The sequence below is a fragment of the Sciurus carolinensis genome, chromosome 15 (genome assembly GCF_902686445.1).
Source record: "Sciurus carolinensis chromosome 15, mSciCar1.2, whole genome shotgun sequence".
Lineage (NCBI taxonomy): Eukaryota > Metazoa > Chordata > Mammalia > Rodentia > Sciuridae > Sciurus > Sciurus carolinensis.
In genome coordinates, this window is record NC_062227.1 from 40908036 (window position 1) to 40932431 (window position 24396).

General features: G+C 37.0%; 1 long non-coding RNA gene across 1 annotated transcript; it reads right to left on the bottom strand.

Annotated features, from left to right (window-relative positions):
• Positions 1-13390: 13390 nt before the first annotated feature.
• On the bottom strand, positions 13391-22234 carry LOC124965624 (uncharacterized). The gene is made up of 5 exons (XR_007105211.1): positions 22115-22234; positions 20266-20390; positions 19551-19741; positions 15725-15852; positions 13391-13539 (listed from the first exon to the last, which is right to left on the bottom strand). It is a non-coding gene; the product is annotated as an uncharacterized LOC124965624 (long non-coding RNA).
• Positions 22235-24396: the final 2162 nt, after the last annotated feature.

The window sequence follows — 24396 nt, forward strand, 5'->3', positions numbered from 1 at the left end:
TACTGCAAACTTTTTATCCCTCAAATTAATAAATAGTTTAAACTTTTCCAACGATGAAAAGGATACTTAAATCAGGACTTGCTCCCTCATTCCATTGCACACAAAGACACTTAGAAGTGGCGCGGAGGGGGATCTAGAGGTGCAATGGAATACCTGACTTTATGAAATTATTGGGTAATTTTTGTGGTCAAAATAAATATATATTCCTTATGTGGAAAAAAGAATGTAATTTTATATTGGTTTGTGTGTTTTAGAAGAATGTCACTTCTATACAAACATAAATAAAAAGTTTACTATACATAGATAAGTACAGAAATTGCTTTTTAGTTATTATTTCTCTATTAGTCTTCAGAGCATGATTTAAAATGAGGAAATCTAAGGAGCATATTATCAACTCTAAAACTCTTTAAATTTCCAGCTTTAGAAGGATTTACATTTGTAATGAGTCATGACCTCAAACAACTTTCAAGATAATCCATATTTCAACCCAACATTGAGTGAAAATTATTTTCAAGATAAAAACAGCTTTCTTAAGCACATCTTAGGGAATTAAGTATAACTATATTAATAGCCACATCATTAAAAGGCACCAGAAATTATAAGGAAAATGCTTTATCATTTAATCCCTCTTAAGTAAGAAAATATTTAATTATTTCTCAAACTCTTTGCAATGCTATATGTAATTTTCCAAGTCAGATATAATATTTTAAAATATTTAAAATTCACATCATGGCTTTATTAGTTTTAAGAAATGTATTTTTCTTAATGGAGTAACATAGCTCATTTCAAATGCTTTCCAAACAGAATATTTTAATGTCAAAGTGCTATTTAACTCTTTGCTCTTGGGTAAAGAAAAAAAATCTTAATTTGACTACAGAGAATTTTTAACACCCTTTAAAGAGAAATGGATTCCCCAATATCATATATGCAAACTATCACAAGGTGAAATTTCCTGAAGGTGGCAGCATCCTAAGCAAATCTGTCTCGACCTTTGCAGCCAGCTGTTCTTATTTATAAAGTATTATGACATTTGCTTGTCAAAGCAGCTAGCAACAATACAAACTATTATTAATTATGAAAATAATCTAACAGTTCCCAGCAAGACTCCTAAAGTATAGCCTATACCTATAAATATGTAAGTAAACTCATTACAAATCTTTTCTAAGACCTTTGATATCTATGAAGATCTCATTTAATTCCCTGATAGCTTATGTTCATCTTCTTACTAATAAATGTTACATAAATGAGCTGTCAGATATTCACTCCAACATTGCAACTTCCCAATTTCCACTTTGAATCCTTTTTAGAGAAAATAATTTTAATGCTCATTTTTTCCAGATCTTTCTTGAAATCTAAGGAACATAATGACAAATATAATGACTACAATTCTTGTAACTAAGAATGGTCCCATAAGTCAGTATATGCATCCTAATTTAAACATTGGGCTTTAATTTATTCAATTCACTGCACACTTTGATCAAAACAGAAATTCATAAAGTCTTCTTGTCTGCTAGTAAAATACTGTGTAACAATGTACCTTTGAAAACAGAATGCCTTATACAGATAGTGTGACTGTTACTGCTATTGTTAAAGGGCAAGTTTCCTAATCTGTACTCTCTGATTAAGGACTCTAATAGGAAGAGACAGTTTTTGTTCTGGACATGAAGATCACTGCCATCCCTGACTTAATTACCCATCAGACACTAACCCCTGCCCCCAAGGATATGTTGGCATGTAAGAGCAATTGAAACAGACGTTTCATTGGTAAGAATCATTGAAGCCTGGCACGGGGGCACATGCCTATAATCCCAGCAGCTCTGGAGTCTGAGGCAGGAGGATCGCGAGTTCAAAACCAACCTCAGCAAAAGTCAGGTGCTAAGCAACTCAGTGAGATCCTGTCTCTAAACAAAATACAAAATAGGACTGGGGATGTGGCTCAGTGGTCGAGTGCCCCTAAATTTAATCCCCAGTAATCCCACCCAAAAAAAAAGAATCATTGTACACAGATCTTTCCATCCATCCCCAATCAAATGGCACCCGAATTCTCCCACATTCACAAAGCCTCTGAAGAGCACACCAGCCCTTTCTCAGTGATTCCAAAACTTAGTCCTTTATTGCATCTTGTCAACAAAGTTCAAAGTTCCTCTGATTCTTGGCATCTTTCCTTTAAGATGAGATGGGTTTCCTCATTTCTTATAATTTATTGGTTGCTTCCCATCACTTATTTTTTATTCTGTCTAAAATTCCAGGTAAGTGTCTAAATTCTAGAGTGTTTGTCAGTAACTTCCTGTCTAAATTTTAGTGCCCATTTATCATCATGTATATACTAAATTAAATTGCCACATAAACAAATGTTTCCTGGAAAGATAATGAAGCCTTTAGTGTCATAGTTTCAGAGACTGGTGCTCCTTGCAGTCCAACTAGCCCCCAGACGACCGTGACCATACACATTAGCAAACAAAAAGACCCTGGAAGGCAGCAAATGCAATCTTTGCATTATTTTTTTCTTTGGACTCTTCCCAGCCAGAATTTCCTCTCTATTCCTATTGCATTTTCATTGTTCTTCTTTCATTATTTTTTTTTTTTTTCTTTTTCCACTTCTGCCCTCTCTTCAGTTTCTGTCTCTCTAAGTCTAGGGGATATCAGGGATTTTCCTGGGGTATTTTTTAAAGGTTAGAATAAAGAATCAGGACCAGAACTGAAGTCACAGAAGCAGCACTAGCCCAGGCTCTCTGAGTGACTGTAATTGTGGATGGAGTCCTGACGTAATCCAGCTGAAAACAGCAAAAACCGAATGGAGACAGAAGTTTACTCTTAAGGTAAAAACAAAAACCTCCAACATACTCGTCGAATACATCTGATTTTTTTCATATTTGGGACTTGTTAGTTAAGAATTCTTAAGATATTTGTCTTCAATTCCTCTGTTAATATTATAGACAGAGAAAGTACTACAACTATGCAAGAATTTTCTAGATTGAGATGAGGACATGTAGACAGAAAAACTGGGCTGCTCTGTTCTATATTTTGCTAAACAGGCATGAGGAGAGTAGATTTAAGAAAAAGAATGAGGGTTATTTTGAACTAGACACAGAATGGCTGAAGCATAAGACAGAAAAGCATTAAAGAAAATAGAAAAACAAGCATGATTGGCAGGCATGTGGGGAGCCTACATCAGAATGAAAGTCAAAATACAAGAAACAATGGAAGGCTTCATATAAGTAATTAATAATTGTCTCTGAGGAAAATTAAAGGACTTGAGGAAGGGAAAAAAATTAATTAGGATTATGATGTTGGCAATGACACAGGAGAACAGAAACAAGAGTCAGAGAAAAGATCTAATGACAAGGGGAAAAAAAATTCTTGTTGACCAAAGAAGTAAAGAAAATAAATTTGGAAAAATTTATCATGGAGAAAGAAGCAGTCAGATTTACCATGAACAGAAGAAGGTAGGACTGATCTGCCAGGAGGAGGAGATTTGGACACCAGAGACAGACAGAGGAAGCAGTGAGTGCTGAGTGAAGGGTGTCATCTCTGCTTTCGATGGGAATTAAGTTACGTGTCTGTTGCCCTTTTAGGCTTGATGTGAAAATCTGCTTGCTGGCTAGAACCACAATCTCATGGGGTGTGATAATAGGTCAATCAAATCATGAACAGCATCAAGCTCATTTCTGGTGCTCATCCAAAGTGAGCAGGTGGGAATTTAAGTATATGACTCAGGATTTAGTCACCTGGAAAACTTTAGGTTTGCTTTTAAGATGCGCTTACTTGTTTCCTGAGCCCTCCTTCAAAATAAAGGTATGCATGCACTTCTTTGTTAAAGTGAACAGAGAAAGGAGAGCCCAGGCAGAGTCATCCCCAAACACCTCCCTCCTCCTTTGCCAGTGGGTTGAGCAGGCTGGTCACACCAAAGGTGTGGCATCCTCAGCCTCCACCCAGTTTCCAACTCTCCATTAGAATACTGACTCTCCTCTGTGGACTTCCAGCACAAGAATGTAATGTGAATTCTGAGTTTCCACAATTGGTAGATAATAGTTGTTAATTTTTTCCTATGCGGTCCCACCTGCCTGACCTCTTTAAACAAACCTGTGGTGTCAAAGGAATTTTATTTAGCAGGAGACAGGAAACAATGGAGCTCATATTCAGATTCTTCTGTGACTGAAGATTAGGAAAAGTCTAGGTTTTTATTATTATTATTATTATTTTCTTCAAACTCTAGGAAGAATGCCTTCAAAGGCATTGCTTCCAGGCAAAAAAGAGTAAATGCAGATGCCTCTGGACAAAGGAAAGCAGTCTTGGGCTTACAAATTTGCATGTATTTTGCTGAACTCCTTCCTTTAAGCAATGCTAAAAGGATCAAAGGTGGACCTGGTAGTGTGAGCCTGTAATCCCAGTGACTTGGGACGCTGAGGCAGGAGGATCACAAGTTCAAGGCCAGCCTTAGTGAGGCCCTAAGCAACTTAGAGAGATCCTGTCTCAAAATTAAAAAATGGAAAGGACTGAGGCTGTAGCTCAGTGGTTAAGTGCTCCTGTAATCCATCCACAGTACCAAAAAGGTATATAACAATAATAAATAAATACAAGGATCCAAAAAGTTATTTGTAAAAGTAAATTTATAAGAAGTTCTGTCCAAAGTCTTAGGGAAAGTTTAGTTACTTTAAAATCAGCATATAATATAAATACAGAAAACTGCACTGATCAGGCCTATCTATGCCTTGTTGAATTTTTACCCTCTAGCTCCTTGATCACAATCCAGAATGTTACCAAAAATCCTCCTTCACCAATGCTTCAAATGCAACTGCTAGCTAATTTTTTTTTATTATTATTGTATACAAATGGGATACATGTTGTTTCTCTATTTGTACATGGAGTCAAGGCATACCATTTGTGTAATCATACGTTTAAATAGGGCAATGATGTTTGATTCATTATTTTTTCCCTTCCCCCCCACCCCTCCCACCCCTCTTTTCCCTCTATATAGTCCTTCTTTCCTTCATTCTTATCACACTCCTTATCCCTAACCCTAAACCTAACCCTAAACCTAATGCTAACCCCTCCCACCCCCCATCATATGTCCTCATCCGCTTATCAGCGAGATCATTCGTCCTTTAGTTTTTTGAGATTGGCTTATCTCACTTAGCATGATATTCTCCAGTTTCATCCATTTGCCTGCAAATGCCATAATTTTATCATTCTTCATGGCGGAGTAATATTCCATTGTATATATATGCCACCGTTTCTTTATTCATTCATCAACTGAAGGGTATCTAGGTTGGTTCCACAATCTGGCTATGATGAATTGAGCAGCAATGAACATTGATGTGGCTGTATCTCTGTAGTATGCTGATTTTAAGTCCTTTGGGTATAGGTCAAGGAGTGGGATAGCTGGATCAAATGGTGTTTCCATTCCAAGCTTTCTGAGGAATCTCCACACTGCTTTCCAGAGTGGCTGCACTAATTTGCAACCCCACCAGCAATGTATGAGTATTCCTTTTTCACCACATCCTCGCCAACACCTATTGTTGCTTGTGTTCTTGATAATCACCATTCTAATTGGGGTGAGATGAAATCTTAGGGTAGTTTTGATTTGCATTTCCCTTATTACTAGGGATGTTGAACATTTTTTCATATATCTGTTGATTGCTTGTACATCTTCTTCTGTGAAGTGTCTGTTCATTTCCTTAGCCCATTTGTTGATTGGATTATTTGTATTCTTCGTGTAGAGTTTTTTGAGTTATTTATAGATTCTGGAAATTAGCGCTCTATCTGACGTATGGTTGGCAAAGATATTCTCCCACTCTGTAGGCTCTCTCTTCACATTGCTGATAGTTTCCTTTGCTGAGAGAAAGCTTTTAAGTTTGAATCTATCCCAGTTGTTGATTCTTGCTTTTATTTCTTGTGCTATGGGAGTCCTGTTAAGGAAGTCTGATCCTAAGCCAACAAGTTGAAGATTTGGACCTACTTTTTCTTCTATAAGATGCAGGGTCTCTGGTCTGATTCCGAGGTCCTTGATCCATTTTGAGTTGAGTTTTGTGTAGGGTGAGAGATAGGGGTTTAATTTCATTCTGTTGCATATGGTTTTCCAGTTTTCCCAGCACCATTTGTTGAAGAGGCTATCTTTTCTCCATTGCATATTTTTGGCACCTTTGTCTAATATGAGAAAATTGTATTTATTTGGTAAATTTTAATAATACAGTTTTGCCTTCTTGTTTTGTTTTGTTTGTTTGTTTAAGTAAATGAAATAATGGAGTAGGTTCTCTTTTGTGTCTCTCTGCTTCCTGTCAATATTATGTTTGTATGATTCATCTACGCATTTGGGGATTACTGCAGATTGGTTATTCTCTTTGCTGCATACTATTCCATTTTCTGAATATGCTATATTACCCAACATTAATGGATTTTTTTTGAATGGTTCGAGGATATGATGAATAGCACTACTCTGACATTCTCAGATGTATCTTTCAGTGCATATATTCATTCATTTCTCAAAAGTATGCATCAAGAGAGTGGAAATGTTAAGTCATCCTGTATGTATATATTCTTTTGTTTTAGTGAATAGCACCTGATAGGGTTTGAATATGTTCTCCAAAAGCGTGTGCTTGGTGCTTGATCCCCAATGCAACAGTCTCAAGAGATGGACCTTTGGGAAGTGATTAAGCCATGAGGGAATGGTTTAAGGCTAACAGAAGTGGGTTTGTTTTTGTGGGAGTGGCTTTATTAAAAAAGGTCAAGTTTGTCCTACCTGGTAGCCCTCTGCCCTCCACACCCTCCACATGCCTCCATAGAATGATACAACATAAAGGTCCATGCCAAATATGGATCCCTTGATATTGGACTTAATAGCCTATAAGAAATAAATCTCTGTTCTTTATAAATTACCAGTCTCAGGTAGTTGTTACAGTATCACAAAACAAACTAAGACAGTGACAAATAATTTTCAAAGTGTTTCTATGTATATATATTCCATCTGTAATATATGAGAATTCCAATTGCTTTACACTTTTTTAACAATATATAATATTGTTATATATCATTTTTAATTTTAGCCTTTCTGATAGGTGACCACAGGGGTTTAGAGCTATACTCTAGCAATAACCAAGATCTTGATAATTCAAGTTGTCAATGATATATTTAGGTTCAATATTCTACTTTGATATGTGATTTTGGTAACTGAAAATAAATTGACTCAAAAAGATCCACCCAAGAAGACTTTACTCAACAACAAGCTCTGAAAAACAGCTGGGGAGTATATTCTGTGAATCATTAAATCAAACAAACTTCCAGTTTTGAGGGTATGTATCTTTTCAAGTAATTCCACCTTTTCCTAATAATTTTTCTTTTAATCAGACTATTATTTTTTCTTTTTCAAGTTTATCCAAAATACTTTTGCTTTTTCCAAAACCAGAAGGGGACTCATTAGAAACCTTGTTCTGATAGCCAGATTGTGGAACCAACCTAGATGTCCTTCAATTGATGAATGGATAAAGAAACTGTGGTATATATATACAATGGAATATTACTCAGCCATAAAGAATGATAAAATTATGGCATTTGCAGGCAAATGGATGAAACTGGAGAATATCATGCTAAGTGAGATAAGCCAATCTCAAAAAACCAATGGACGAATGATATCGCTAATAAGTGGATGATGACACATAATGGGGGGTGGGAGGGGTTAGTGTTAGGGTTAGAGTTAGGGTTAGGGAGGGGGGCAAGAATGGAGGAAGGAAGGACTGTATAGAGGGAAAAGAGGGGTGGGAGGGGTGGGGGGAAGGGGAAAAAATAACAGAATGCATCAAACAACATTACCCTATGTAAATTTATGATTACACAAATGGTATGCCTTTACGCCATGTACAAACAGAGAAACAACATGTATCCCATTTGTTTACAATAAAAAAAAAAAAAAAGAAACCTTGTTCTGAACTAAAGTGCTATTCATTACATTACTTCTTCATGAAATTTACTATGATAATTATCGGTAATACAAAGCTTTTTTCCAATAACTCACAAACTAAGAAGAAAGGTTATAATATATTACATTCCTTGATGTTCACCATATGAACTTCAAATATATTATTTCATTTAATCATTTCAACAAACATATAAATAGGTTTTATTATTGTGCCTTTTCATAGAAAAGGAAACTGAGGCACAGGAAGTAGTGATGTTAAAATGTGATTCAAAGCCAGGAAGTCTGATTCCAGAGTAGGCTCTTAACCATTCCAGCACCCTATAGACAACGGTAGACCAGGATATGTGCTTCAAAACAGGGGTAGAAACAGTTTTCTGCAAAATATGAGTGGGAGAGATGAATTCAGACCACAGGAGTAGGGGACTTCATGGAAATGGTGCAGAATGAGCCAAAACCTTAAAATCAGGTAGCACTTTCAAGGAACTATATGAGGAGAACTGGAATTTCAGATAGACGTAAGAGTGCAGGTTCTAAGCTCCTTGGGGAATGAAGTTTGCTTTTTGTTTTTGTAACCTGGAAATTAGAAAAAGATCCGTGAGTTAGCTGATGTTGAATGAACACAGAAATTTAGGGTATATTGGGTGTGATGTTCATCCCACAGTCACACTGCAGTTCAGGGTGACCAATAAAGGACAGAATGGGTGGACACATGAGTGGGTAAAGGTGGGTGTGCAGAGTACTTTCAGGGAAACAGTACCTGGTCAGCTTGGCCAAAACATAGGAACTCAGCAAGAGGTTAAAAAGTCCTCATTCTTTGCAATTTCCTACAGACTATTCTGTTGCAATCTTCAATTACAGTAACTTTTTTCAAAATTTTTGGGGTGATTTTGCTAAAGGAACATTGAATTTAACTGTATACAAACTAGGCCAAATTTTAAACCAGTATCAATAACATGGTTTAAATAAGACGTGTTGAGCAACTATAAAATAAAATGAATAAACAAATAATGGTTAAGTAAAGATATTTTGAAATTAGTTCTCGAAATACTCAGAAGATATTTATGTATGCTTATAATCAAAGATTTGTGGTTACAACAACCTCAAGATGCCAAAAGACACCCAGGCAAGTGCCAAAAATCTTCTCAGTGATAATGCTGACTGTGTGGTGAAGAAATTGGTACAATGAAACATTACACATAACTTTATAAAATTTATGTTTTCCGAAAAAAATTTATTTTGGTGATCATGGATAAGTCCACATCATATTCCATTTCTGAAAATTTGGTTATTTATTTATTCAGTGGATTTTTATTGATCCCTTATACTAGGGTTCTATAACATAAATATCAGCAATATCCATCCTTCTCCTTGAAAAAGCAAATATAATAATTGAGAGCTTAAAACAAGTAATAAAATACTATTTTGAGTTTAATACTAGTTTCTATAAGGTACAATATGTCTGGGAGAGAGAGAAAACTAAGACCATACCATCCTTAGGAAGTCACTTTAAACAGTGATAACCTCATCTTGATGTTAGTGGAGAACTTATAATAATAAAAACAAATCAAGGGGGAAAAGTTCAAAAATTCAAAGTGTATTGGTTTAACGAAGCAGTTTAAAGCATTCTGATAAACTAAAGCAGAATATGACAATACTTTTTAAATTGCAAAACCACAATCAAGAAAGATATTATAATGTAAAATGGTTTGTGTAATATTATAACAAGCATGTAAAAATGTATGCAAATATAAGGTAATGGATAAAAGCTGACCAACTTGACTAAAGAAATATTTTAATAGAAAATGGTATTTAGTGTTTTGTATTCTCTTCAGTAAATGGTAAGCTTTGTTCATTGGATGGTTTTTGGAAAAGTGAAAGAAAATTCTATTCAAATAATAAAATTATAGCAATATACCTAAATATTGAGGTGAATACTCTGTTATATTGTAGAATGTTAAAACAGCATGAATGATATTTGTACTATATATTCCAAGAAGTTCAAAATTCTTCTAAGTTGTTATCCTTATAAACACAATATTCCTGTTGAATAAGTAGGTGTTAATTGGTGACTATCTTGTATTTTCCAGGTGAGAAAAATGAAACTGAGATGATTTAAATGATATCAGTTTTTGGTACAAGAGCAGAAAGACCTCTTTATCTAGAGTCGGCAATGATTTCTAATAATCCATAATCAAAACTTCTTAATCGTAACCTTTTTATATTAAAACTTTGAATATGGAACAGTTTTCCACCAGAGATTATTTTATAGCACTGTAAAATCATTCTGAAGTTTGAGATACTGCATTGCATAAAGTCGAGAGAGGCAAAAATTCTGAAAATCAGTTTGAGTTGATAAAACCTTTTTTCAAGAAGATAAAAATCCCATGAGGTTTTATTTCCAGTATCTTCACACAACATATTTTCAAGGTCAAAGCATGTAAATGCTATTACAAAAAATAATAATAATAACTCTGAATTAGGCTATCATTGAATCATTGAATCAACTCTTTAGTATTGACCTCTGCTGTTATTATTTGGAATAATACTCTAGGCCTTTAAGAATTACAGGCAGAAACACTTGCAACTAATTGCCCTTGTGAATTAAATAACAATGCTTGGGTTGTGCCTTTTGTTCCTCCAAAGCTATTAGTATCTGTACTGACAAGTTGATGGATTGAATTTGACATCTTGCTCCCAGCTTTGAAAAGGAATGGCCCATGTGTACATATAACACAATTACTTATAACAATTTATGTTGGCCCTAGCTCTAAAGCAAGTATTGTATCAAAAAAAGTATCATCATCATCATCATCATTATTATTATTATTATTATTTTGCCGTCTAAATGGAAAACTAAAACAAGTCTCTTTATTTAAGGGAAAAAAATTTGGACACTCTAAATGTAAAATTGCTCCAGTTTTCTAGAATCATATCTTTCCTTTCCCAAGGTCATGTTTGTGCAACAGATTTACATTAATATTTTTCTCGTTCTTTTGAAACAATGATTACCAATTATTTTTCCTACTACTATCCTTATGTTCTCAGACTACTTAGATGTTTAGTAACACCAATTTACTCGTATTTCCCCCTGTTCACTTATCCCTCCCAAGTCTGTATTGTGAGCAATTTCCATCAGGACAGATTAATAAATCCCAGCCTATGCATGGGAACCCACTGATTCAGAATGAATCTTTCCTAATTGTTTTGTGTGAACATGGGTGTTCACTTGGGCTCCTTGCCAAGCTTCCAGCCGGTGGGGAAAATTATCTCTCCACACCCAGCTAAAGACAGAGTCAAAGAATAATTCCTCTGGTGAGCAGCGTCATGAATAAGCAGTTCCAGCTTGGTGTGTGTGCTTTCAAATGAACATCTTTTGTTGATTAAGTCAACAAAGCAGCTTTCACATAGAAGATCCAAGATCCTTTTGTGATTCTTTTCTAGAAACAACATTCTGAAATTTGCAATCTTTACTATCAAGTTTTTAAAATCCCAATTAACATTTCCTGAATGAGATAGTTTTCTGAAAAAAGCTGTCATTCCTCTTTCAATCTATTGCTGTCTTTCCAAAAAATAACATATTATCATCTTTCAGGCTGTTATAAATGTAGAGGTCTTTGAGTTAGCTCTTCTTTTCAGAAGGTGAACACTAGTCCCCCCCCTTTAAAAAAAAAATTCTGACAATAATATGGAATAGAACTTCTTGAATAATTTGTTGCCCTTTTGTATACAAATATTCAGGATTAGTTATTATCTCTACTGGAGAATGAGTGTCTGAGCCTGCCAGACAGGCCTGGGTTTAGCTTTCCATATCAGTGAGTTCTTTGCTTTAAGAGAGTAAAATAGATTGGGTGCTTATGAAAAAGAAAAGTGAAGAATTCCCATGAACTAAATTCATATTTGAGGGTAAGGTGGGACACTTTTTATAGATAAATTTGGATCTATTAGTTTTAAGACCTCATTTCTCCCCAGACCTACATTCAGGACGTCCCACCACCTCTTTCCAAGGGGATGAATCACCATTCACTCATCTCAGGAGTGGTTTTTGCAGTGACGACTGGCAAAGCTCACAACTTGAAGGTTCAGAAACAATTTTTGAAAATAGAGCTGATGCAGGTTGGGTACCATGTGAGAGAAGGATTTTAATTGCATTATTTCAGATAACAGGATTTTTAATAAATGGTACTGAGAGGGAGAAGAGCTAAATGAAATCAACAATGTGTGCGGAGGTAAGAACACAAACAGAAATCTGAAAACATGTCTGCTTCTACCAGGTCACAAGAATTTCTTTCGGATCCTGAAAATGAATGACCTCCTTTCACGTGATGACTATTCTGACCAAAGCTCAAACATAGCAACATCAAATAACTATGCCATTGCATCTTTCAGAGTTTACAGGAGGTCCATGATTTTTGCTGCATAATTGTCTCAGTGTCATTTACCAGTTAAACTCTGACTTGGAAAAAACTTACCTGACTCCGCATTTTCTGAGAATTTCCCCCACTTTATAATCTTAGCCAGTTAAGAAAACTAGGTCTCTTTAACCTTTGTGAGCCCATTCCAAGATCTCAGTCAAAGTAGGCAGGTTTCTATTTTATTTCTCAGAGAATACAAGTAATTGTGGGCTTGCACCTTTCCAGTCTCATACGCCACACCCTGTATGAAATGAAACTCAGGCTCCTTTAAAACACCAGAGTAGATCTTTCTAGTTTCCTTAACCACATTCTCTTTTCTTCCCTCACTTCATGCCCTTTTTAAAGCAGATTCTTTGTTTAACAGAGAGACACACAAGTTTTCTATGCTAATACCCGTAATTCAAGGCTGTGGGAATGGTGCTACCTAATTATATTTTGGTGTATGTCCAAGTTGTTCTATGTTTGTGTCTTTTTTTTTTTTTTATCCCCATTTCTCTACTCAGGAAACAATCTATAAACATTTCCGTAGCGTTTTCCATGTATCTGCAAAACTGGGTCCTTCTTTGAACACTTAACTGGCAATGGGAAAGGTTCTGTGAAAGTGAGTGGACCCCACCCCACCCCTTTATTCCAGGATGTTACATTTCAGTGTGAGTGTGTGTTGTATGTGTATGTGTGTGTGTGTGTGTGTGTGTGTGTGTGTGTGTGTGCGCACATGCACATGCCAAAGAGCAGTGAGTGGGATCACATGTGAAATTTACTGCAATGCAAGTCAGAATGAGGACAGTAGAGATCTCCTGGAAATGTTCCTTCTGATGGAAAGGACATACCCAAAGGTCCATGGAAGCAGCCAGCAGCTTCATGAGAGGGTGGCAGCTGGCAGCTTCATGGTGGGCATAACAGGTGGGGCAGCAAGCTAAGCCAATGCAAGGGACGTGACTGTCCTGCAGGAGGGTGCTAAGCAGCTGGGTAGGTGACTTAGTGTGATCCTAGGGAAATGATGACTTGGATGACCATACAGAATGGTCATGTTCATACACTGCAATCATCATATACATCATATACATCATCATCTACATCGTCCAGAATGAACTGGATTTCATTTCTATCAGGAAGTAGCCTCTCACTCAAACAATTTTCTCTTGTAGTTGAAAGTTCCACATTTAGTGTTGACCTTAGGAAGATGCAGTTTGAGTGCTTTTAAATCCTCATTTCCTAAAAAGAAAAGAAAAAATACTTCATCAAAGTTAAAAAATATTCAACAACGAATCTAGAAAATGTGGGTGATTTCCCAGGATTGCCTCTTGGGGAAAACCCTGACAAATAGTTCTTGAATATATTTTATTGACTCCGAACATCACTTTCTCCTGATTCTCTGATCATTTATTTTCTAAAGGATTAAAGATTGTTAGTTCACTGATCTATTCATTTTCAGTATATAGATAGCATATTGTTTTCCACAAACTGTAGGAGCACTCACAGAAATTAAAAGGCTGTTTTTGTTGTCATGGTTTGCTTTGTTTTGTTTGTAGTTAAAAATAAAAGAAAGGAGCAGGATAAATGCTCTGGCAAGGGAAATCCAGAGCATTCAGGGAGCCTGAAGAAAAGTATGCCCTAGCCAGACACAGTGGTGCATCCCTGTACCCTCAGCAACTCAGGAGGCTGAAGTAGGAGGATTGCAAACTGGAGGCCAGCCTCAGCAACGTAGCAAGACCTAGTCTCAAATTAAAAATAAATAAATAAATAAATAAAGGCCAGGGATGTGACTCAGTGGTTAAGCACCCCTGGGTTCAATTCCCAGTACCAAAAAAGCAAAAAAGAAGAGCATGCCCTGCCTGTCCAGAGGGGTCAGGAAGGCTTCTAGAGCTCATCCAGGATGACTGTGAAGATAAGAAGCAGTAAAGCAGAAGGTTAGAGTACATAAAGAGAAGGATGAAGGTGAGAAACTGAGAACGAAGGAAAGGTGGAACCAAGGGACTGAGCAAAGGGAGAAGCTGGAGCACCGGGAGCTGCCAATGAAACAAGGGAAGGGTGTCCCGCCTAGAGGCAGAGACGGGGAGCTCATGAGACCTGGGGCCATTCCTGTTGACTCTTGTTCTGCAACTCCTTGAGCTGACGCCACGCCACGTTTGAGCACTGTGATAGCTCCCTGTATGCAGGAGCAAGTCCGAATTCCAGAGCAGGCACCCAGGGCTCAGCAACTGCCTCCAGTGGCCACCTCCCAGCCAAGCCTTCCACTCTCCCCTTCTCCCTGTGCTCAAGCACACCCTGCACCCTCAAATTCTGAGCCTTCACTTATGGAGTCTCTGCCTAGCTTTAGTCTACCTGGTTAAATTGGACTCATTTCTGCAAGGTCCATTTAAATGTGGCTTCGGTGACAGGTATTCTGGGACCCCTCACAACCCCCTAAGTCAAAATGAACCAGTCCCTTCCATGCTGCCTTGGTACTTTTATCTCCATTAAAGGAGCAAATATTACTTTGGACTGCTAATAGCTAATAAATAGCTATAGATACCACTTACTATGTTTAAGACATTTTTTAAAATTATATTAACTAATTTATTCTCACAACTGATATATGAAGTACATACTCTATTAACCCATTTTAAAGAGGTGCAAACAGGCAGAGAGAGTTTAAGTAAACTGCCCAGAGCCACACAGCTAATAAGACCTATAGTAGAGCAGGATTCAAGCCAGCCAACCTGGCTGTAAGGTCTGTACTCTCAGTCAGTCTCCTATGGTGAATTCCTGGAAACCCAAGACGGTTTCTCTCATCATCGTGTCTCCAGCGTCTCGATTGCTGGAAATAGTCCGTGAACATCAGTTACTTTATTATTTATGTTAATGTTTTTAAATGTCAGAGGATAATTTCAAATAACTGCTGGTCTCACTACTATATATGGTCAGGAGGGTCTTTCTAATATTTATCTTGAATGTTCCTTAATAGGAGTGAAATACATTCCCCCTGATTCAGTCCTCAATGGACATAAAAACACCCATCTTTTTTCAATTGTCTTTCTATATTGAATCATTCCCACCAACATATAAATGTACTTCCATTTCTCTCATCTTAAAATTTTTTAAAAATCTATCCAAAAATGTGTTACTCCTTCTTTTCTTCTCAGTTACCTCCCCATTTCCCTCCTCTTTTAGTTTAATCAAATCTCCTGGAAAAAGTTGTCCATTTCACCATTTCTTCTTCCCCCGTTTCAATCTTTTAAACCCATTTTAGTCAAGCTCTTCTACAATTTCTTAAAAACTGGATCCAACTAATGGTGCATTTTTCATCTTTCGTATCATGTGAAATTATTCAATATAATTGATTGACTTTATTCAATTATACTTGATCTGCTTCTCTTTGAAATGTCCCAGTACAGCAAACTGACTTTTTCTCTCTTACCTTATTGATTCTTTTGCTGGTTCTGCCTGTCTTTCCTTAGCTCTCATTTTTGTGATTCCAGAAGATTCAATCCTACCTTTTCTTCTTTCTTGCTGTACTTTGTTGATTACACCCTCTTGTTTCATAGTCTGAAAACCATGTAGACACCAATCACTATCACATCCATACATCCAGCCCAAACACCTTTCCTGAATTCCAAATGCATGTATCCAACTGCTTCTTCAATATATCCTCTTAGACACATGATTGACATATCAAAGTGAACATTTTCAACCAAATTCCTCTCTTTTTTTTTTTTTTTTTTTTTTCATGCTCCTTATCCAACCTGTCTGCAAAGCCTCTTGACTCAACTCTCAAAATCTATCCAGGTCAAGTTCCTTCCACATCCATGGCTACAATAGTGACATTGTCAACCAAGATCATTCACCTGGATTACTTCTTTAGGCTCTTAGCTGCTCTGACTGTTACTCTTCTTTTTACCTCTCTGGAGTCTATGTTTCACATTGCAATAAGAAGAATCCTTTGGAAATGAACATTGAATTGTATTTTCTCTCTGTTTAAAAGTCAGCAAAATTTTATTACATCCAGCATAAAAATCAAATTCCTTATGATGCCTTTACAAAGGTCCCACATCATCTGTCCCACTCTTTCCTTTACTTTGCTGACATCTCCTTCCCCTCTGCTTTATTTAAGGTATTTCTGCTTTAAAATATTTGCATTCAATGTTTCCTCCAGTTGAGATGTTCATCCCCCTGATATCTGCATGGATAATCGCTTTCTTCTCTGGTGTTTGTGCTCAGAAATCATGGGTACAATTATCCTGATCACCCTGTGTTACCATGGCAGGTCCCCACTCTTTGTTTTTAAGTTGTAGATGGACACAATACTTTATTTTATTTATTTATTTTTATGTGCTGCTGAGGAGCAAACCCAGTGCCTCATATGTGCTAGGCAAGCATTCTACAACTTCAACCCCAGGTCCCCACTCTTAAATTCCTTTTCCACACTTTGATTTTTACCAAAGCACTTAACACTTTAATACATATCACATAATTCAGCTATTATTTTACTGTTCTTGTCTGTCTCCTCTCACTCAACCATAAGCTCCAATAACCCAGGGGTTTTGGACTTTTTGTTTATTTCCCAAACACTTAAAATTGAACCTAACCTATGTCAAGAATTGATACATGTTTACTAAATGAATAGACATGAAAATAACTGTCCTCCCTCACACTTTATAAACTGAATGAACACAGTTTATTGCTTTAAGTCTTCTTTTAAATTATGAATAATTATTTTTATTATTGTCTTCTGGAGTTTCTCCATTTTCTTAGCATGTATTACATGTTACACATTCAAAGAGAACTGAGAACTTCCGTGCAGTTTGTACAGTCTGAAAGTGGAATACTGACATCGAAATTCTCCAACTATCCTAATATCTTTGTCAGGCAATTGCTATTTCATTTCTGATTTTATTCCAAAATCCAATTAGTCTTAGAAGAGGAACCAATAAACTTGAGTTCTTTCTTCAGTGACAAATATGTCTGAGTCTGATCACCAGAATCTGCAAATAGCAGCACCTTATCCTCCCTGTAGACTCTGCACACTACACTATGAAACAGTAAGTTTTTATATGTTATAAAACCTTAAGTTACTAGCTCCTGGCTTCATGTACCATTCCACATTCCTTTAATCTGTGGCTTGAGGAGGACAAGTAACCCTTTTTTCTTTTATTTTTTCTTTCCTTGGCTTTCTCTTGTAGCTAGCAACACTAGGATTATTCTGGGAGACATACAGACTGTAATTCTTTTTTCGAACATAATTATAGTCCAGTGTGTCAAAGAAATTAGATGTGACCAAAATTTAGCATTCATAAGAGCTAATAAAATTTAGCCTTGAGTCTAGCATGATTTTTTACATTAGTGTAACAGAAACAGCATTACCTTTTAAACTTTTTTAAAACATGTTTTTTTTTTTTTTTAACTTGGTGAGGAGGTTGATGGAGGGTTGACAAGGTGACACAGCTTTTTTATAGTTTTTGTCGATACTGTTCTTCTTGTTATTCATAGTTTTAGATATGATGACTTGGCAAGAGAATTTGAAAGTTTTCTGTCCAGATGATTAAAAGCCCATACTAACTGGGCAAGATGGGGCACACCTATAATCCCAGCAGCTTCAGGAGGCTGAGACAGGAGGATATTAAGTTCAAAGCCAGTGTCAGCAATTTGTCGAGGCTCCAAGCAACTTAAGAGGACCCTTGTCTCAAAATAAAAATAAAAAGGTCTGTGGGAAATGTGGCTCAGTGGCTAAGTGCCTCTGCATTCAATCTCCAATATCAAAAAAAAAAAGGAAAATTATAACTGAAGACCATTGCACCCTAATTTCCAAAGTGATAAATATATTTTGTAAGAAGAATATGTAATCTTCAAATAAGTATTTGTCCAACAATCTGTTTTTAATAAACTGTTTCTCTAAGGGTTTGGAATTACAAAGCAGAGAAAAAAAATCTCATTTTTTTAAAAGTCATCTTTATTTGAAATGAAATTCCTAGTCAGATAATCCCTGTTAAATAATCTCAATCTCAAAATAAAATGTTATGGAAACAAACGATGACAACAGAAAAAAAAAATTAGGCAAGAATTAGAGCATACAGATCTTTGGGCTACTTTTTTTTTTTTTTTTTTTTTTCTTTTCTTGTACCAAGGATTGAACCCAGGGGCACTTAACCACACAGCTACATCCCCAGCCCTTTTTTATATTTTATTTTGAGACAGGGTCTCATTAAGTTGCTTAGGGCCTCACTAAGTTACTGAGGCAGGCTTTGAACTTGCAATCCTCCTGCCTCTGCCTCACTGGGATTACAGGCATGCACCACCATGCCCAGCTAGGCTACTTCTATTTCCTATTTTAGTCAATCAGACTTTGACTATTCAGGGGTCCCTAATATGAGCTCTAGCCTGTCCCTTTGGTGGGTACTAGGAAATATATATGAATAAAATACAATCTAGTACAAAGAAGGCAGATTAGCAGGCAATATGCACCAGATTGTGCTAGATAGTACAACAGAAATGGATACTGGAACACTAGTTCTTCCCCAGGAGTCAAGAAAGATTGCAAAGAAAAGAAACCACCTAAGGTGCCTCTTAAAGAATAAGAGAAAACATTCAGCCTTTGGTTTTTTGGGATTGGCTTATTTCACTTAGCATGATGTTCTCTAGTTCCATCCATTTATTTGCAAATGCCATAATTTCATTCTTCTTTTAGGCTGAGTAATATTCCATTGTGTATATGTACCACATTTTCTTTACCCATGCATCCATTGAAGGGTGTCTAGATTGGTTCCAGGATGAATGTTTTCTCTGATAAGGGGAAGCTGATCCATGAGGGAGCAGTGGCAGGTAGGGAAGAATGAAGGAACTTTGGATTGTGCAGAGGAGAGTGAGAGGAAGGGTAGGGCAGTGGGGATGGGAAGGACAGTAGAATGAGACAGACATTATTACCCTATATGTATGATTACACTACTGGTGTGACTCAGCACCATGCACAGCCAGAGGAAGGAGAAGTTATGTTCCATTTGTGTCAAAATGCATTCTATTGTCATGTATAACCAATTAGAACAAATAAATACATATATATGTTATAAATACATATAATATATATAAAAATATATATAAACCCTTGGGGGGAAAAAGAATCTGTCAGACTGAAAAAAGATGGAGACTGAGAAGAAGACACTTCAAGAAGGTGAAGCCACATGAGCAGAGAGTTACAGAGGAATGAAAGGGCTTGGCCTCTGGAGACAAGAATAAGTAATTCAGCTGCATACCCAGGGGAAGCCGGCAGTGATGAGGCTTCAGTCACATTCTGAAGATGGTTGATGCGCATAAAGAACAATACTCCCTGGGCGTGGTGGCACACACCTGTCATCCCAGTGGCTCAGGAGGCTGACGCAGGAGGATCGAGAGTTCAAAGCCAGCCTCAGCAACTTAGCAAGGCCCCAAGCAACTCAGGGAAATCCTGTCTCAAAATAAAAAACAAAATGGGTCAGTGATGTAGCTCAGTGGTTAAGTACCCCTGGTTTCAATCCCTGGTACCAATAATAATGATAATAATAATGAGGAGGAGGAGGTGGAGGAGGAGAAGACTCTTTGAGCTAGCCACCTCTTCTCCTCACAGCCAGTTCATATGGTACCACAATGATGATTTAGTTGTTACTCTCAATTCATTTTTCTCAAGATAAAGAGGAAAACACAAAAAGGATGTTTCAATTCTAGGCCTCCAGTCTGAGATCCCAGTTCCATAGAGACCCTAAGGCTAATTGCCTCAATGAGTCGTCTGTCTCAGCTAGCCTCTGTATTCCTCATGAGAAGCATGTGCAGTACTTTTTGACCTACAGAATCCATTTGAATCTCATTTGACTAATTTATACCTTTAAATGACTGATATAATAGAGTAAATGGTCTGAGCATCCGTGCACATGAATCTTTGGTTGCTTGTCTGGTTGGCTCTTGTTTCTGAGCTATGGTGAGAGGGTCACTTACCCCTATGAAATCTATGTGGAATCCCATGATCTCTAAGAATACTTAAGATGTTTCATGCATGCACATGAACTTGCACCTGCCCCAAGCGGGTGTTTTCTTCTTCTTCTCTCTGCAGATACTTTTTCCTGTGGGATACAGTGATCAGGGATGAGCTAGTTTTTCAAGGTTTATCCTCATCTCCTGTCATATACCTTTGCCTCTCCAGGAATATGGGAGGTGTCCAGAATCCTCAAATTGCAGAAACTACAGTGGGTTCTGCAAAGAGTTGTTAGACTTTTTTCCAATCGGGTATCATGTATTAGTAATCTATGCTTATAAGTTTTAGTGAAAATATCATTTCAGTTTTATATATGTCACTTCTTTTTCCATTGGAATTAGACATACGTTGGATCAAGAGACAAATCTACACAATGCTCAACAGGTATATTCATCAGTGGCTCTTCACCTCTTACAACCCATGTTTGTTTCTTCTCCACATTCTCATGACTTTTTCCCAGGTAGGAGTCTCTCCTAGGTGGCTTATCAGTCCCTCTCCCATGCCACAACTCCTGGTGATCCATTCCATACATATTGCACCCAAAGGCAAAAACTGGGATTGGAGAAAGGAATCTCCCCTTCAAATAGATTCATGCTTCCTGCAGGTCAACAACCCTTTCATTTTAGGAGGAGATACAGGAGAGAACATATTTCATGTAATTATATATTTATTCATAGTAAATGCTAAATACCAAAATTTAGTTTTCTATGAAAAATGTTCTTTACAAACTCTAAAATGAAAGCATTGATGCTAATTTATTTATCTTTCTCTAGTAACTTTTGAAAGTCTTGTTTTATTTTACAATCAAATGAAATTACAAAAAGTTAAATAATCCGCATGATTGTGCAGTGAGGCAGAAGCATGGTCCTAAGGAAAGAGGCATCCGGGCAGCGCTCTGCCCCACAGCAAAGCCTTGGCTCTGGGAGACTGGAGCACACCAGGCAACAGACCGCTGTGGGTCAACAGAGTTCTCTTGAACTGCCCACTCATGAGATCAAGGTGCACAGAGGTACACAAATCTTCACTCTGGAAAGATTTTTATAATGTTTCATTTATTGGCTCTCCCTCATAATAAAAGAGAGGTCACCAGGTGCCTGCATCCAGGATCCATCTGTCTCCATCTGGGGATGGGCAGTGCTGCACATGGTCTCCGACCAGATCTGCCCATGAACACTTGAATGAAATCCTCCAAGAAATCTCAGGCATGATTTGCGGGGGAGGGGGGGGGGGTTGAGAGGGCGGTCCTTTTAGTCATCTGAGGATTCGGTAGCAGGTGAGGGGCCCTATCTGGTAAAGGATCAGTTATAATTAAAAGGATCAGAGCTATTTATTCATCCTTTCTCCCCACAGACTGTCCTTTGTTGCCTCCATAGAGTTTATGGGCTTTAGTAAGGAGATAACTATAACTTCGGGTGGTTTCTTGGGAGCTTCAATACCTCCCTAGGAAACTCCCTAAACAGAGCACTCTGCGAATCACCCCGCTACCCTTCATGCTTCTTCAGTTCATTATGAAGATTGCAATTTGACCAAAATCCATCATCATCTACCAAATTCTGAATTTGGTCTTGCAGCAACAACTTCTTGTTCTTATTCCCTGGATCCAGAACAAATCATGAAGAGCAGCATCACGTGGGTTGCTGTTGTTCCATTTAGCCCTTAATTGGCTTCAGGAGCACTAACGCACCATTTTGAGTCATAAGGAGTCTATTGTGTCCAAATTTTTATTCAATTGATACCAACCTCTTTGTTTTTTTCTCCCAGTCTCTTTCACAGTTCCATCATGCCCCACCTACCCTCCGATCTTTTCCTTACCAAGTTTTCCGCGGTGTTACCCCAAGGAACTGCATCCCGTGCCAAGCAAGTTTTAGCCAACTTGCACATTTCCTCCCTCTTTCAACCTGCGTTCCATCCTTTCAAGCATGCCTAATCTCCCCGGAGCCTCCCCAGTCCTCGGTGCAGCCCCGCCCAGAGTGTTAAGCACAAGTCGCTACTTGCTCTGGGACCTCTGCAGCTCCACCCGGTTACACTTCTCCACCGCCTACTCTGCCCCTCGCCCAGTCTACACCCTGGGGTGATCGCCTGCCCTCCCAAGCTGGTTATGCCATTATCTTCACTCCCCATCCCTGGAGCCAGTTTTACTGCTCATTGTTCACTAGAGGGTGAAAACCCGAGACAGTCCTCAGAAACTCTCAGGAGCTCCTGCGGATGGATCCAGATGCTCTGGGAAGCTCACTTTCAGTTTTTTTTGTTTTTTTTTTTTGTTTTGTTTTGTTTTGTTTTTTGTTTTTTCCCATGAACCAACACAAAAAATCTAACCTTCTGACACAGTGCCTACACACATACACTGAAAAAAAATATAAAATAATTCAACACACTTGAGGAAAGAACAGAATATACCAACACTATCACACCAAAAGTTAATTCACACGAATTTGAACACATATTTTTAAATCAAGAAAAGTTGGGATCTGGGATTGTAGCTTAGGGGTACAGCACTTGGCTAGCACATGGGAGGCACTGGGTTCGATCCTCTGCTCCATCTATAACTAAAAACGTTTTTTAAATTAATGGAAATTAATTAAAATTGTATATGTGTATTCAACATTATATTATGCTTATTTCTATGTTATAATAATAATAGCTAACATTTATTCTAACATTTATTCAGCATTTGTTCTGTGCCTGGCATATAGATATTAAATCACATAATTGTGAGATTATAATTAGCCCAATAAGAAACTGAGGCACAGAGAAGTTAAGTCACATAGGTAAGAAATGGAGTCACATAGGTAAGAAATGACTGGACAATTAGTATCCAAGGCTGACACACTCCCTGATACCCTGTATTAGATATCTATAACTTTATAACATTACAGATGATTAAGTATACAAAATGAAACATATTGTTATTTGTGGGTAATTTAATGATTTTCATATGTGTTTATGATCAAAATGAATCTAGCTCCATTGATTTACTTCATAATCTTACTCCTTTACTTTAAAAATGAAATTCAGAGGAAACACTCATATTTGGCAGACACATTTTATTTTCAATGATGTAACCTATCATGCAATAAACTGTAGTTGATGATATATTATTTCTAATTAAATATAAAACACTTTTAGTAAATAATATAGCTAGATCTTTGCACAGATCAATATTATAAAGAAAGCTTGGAATGGAACCACCATTTGACCCAGCTATCCCACTCCTTGGCCTATACCTAAAGGACTTAAAATCAGCATCCTACAGAGATACAGCCACATCAATGTTCATTGCTGCTCAATTCACCATAGCCAGATTGTGGAACCAACCTAGAAGCCCTTCAGTTGATGAATGGATAAAGAAATTGTGGTATATATATATTTCATTATATAATATATAATATATATTTATATATTTCATTATATATATATTTCATAATATATATAATATTATATATATATTATATATATTATATTATATTATATATATTATATATATACATAATAATATATATTTCATTATATATATAATGGAATATTACTCCGCCATGGAAGAATGATAAAATTATGGCATTTGCAGGCAAATGGATGAAATTGGAGAATATCATGCTAAGTGAGATAAGCCAATCTCAAAAAACTAAAGGACGAATGATCTCGCTGATAAGCGGATGAGGACATATAATGGGGGGTGGGAGGGGTTAGCGTTAGGGTTAGGGTTAGGTTTAGGGTTAGGGATAAGGAGAGTGGTAAGAATGGAGGAAAGAAGGACTATATAGAGGGAAAAGAGGGGTGGGAGGGGTGGGGGGAAGGGAAACAAAATAATGAATCAAACATCATTGCCCTATGTAAATTTATGATTACACAAATGGTATGCCTTGACTCCAGGTACAAATAGAGAAACAACATGTATCCCATTTGTATACAAAAATAAAAAATAAAAAAATTTTAAAAATCAATAAATGGAATGGACTAAAAAAATATTATAAAGAGAATACAAAACACTTTCAGCTTATTTCTCAATGTATCTTTCTTTTATTCTTCTAAACAAAAGGGGAGAAGCATATGCATAATTGCTGTTACTCTGAATTGTTTAGCATTTTAAAAATATC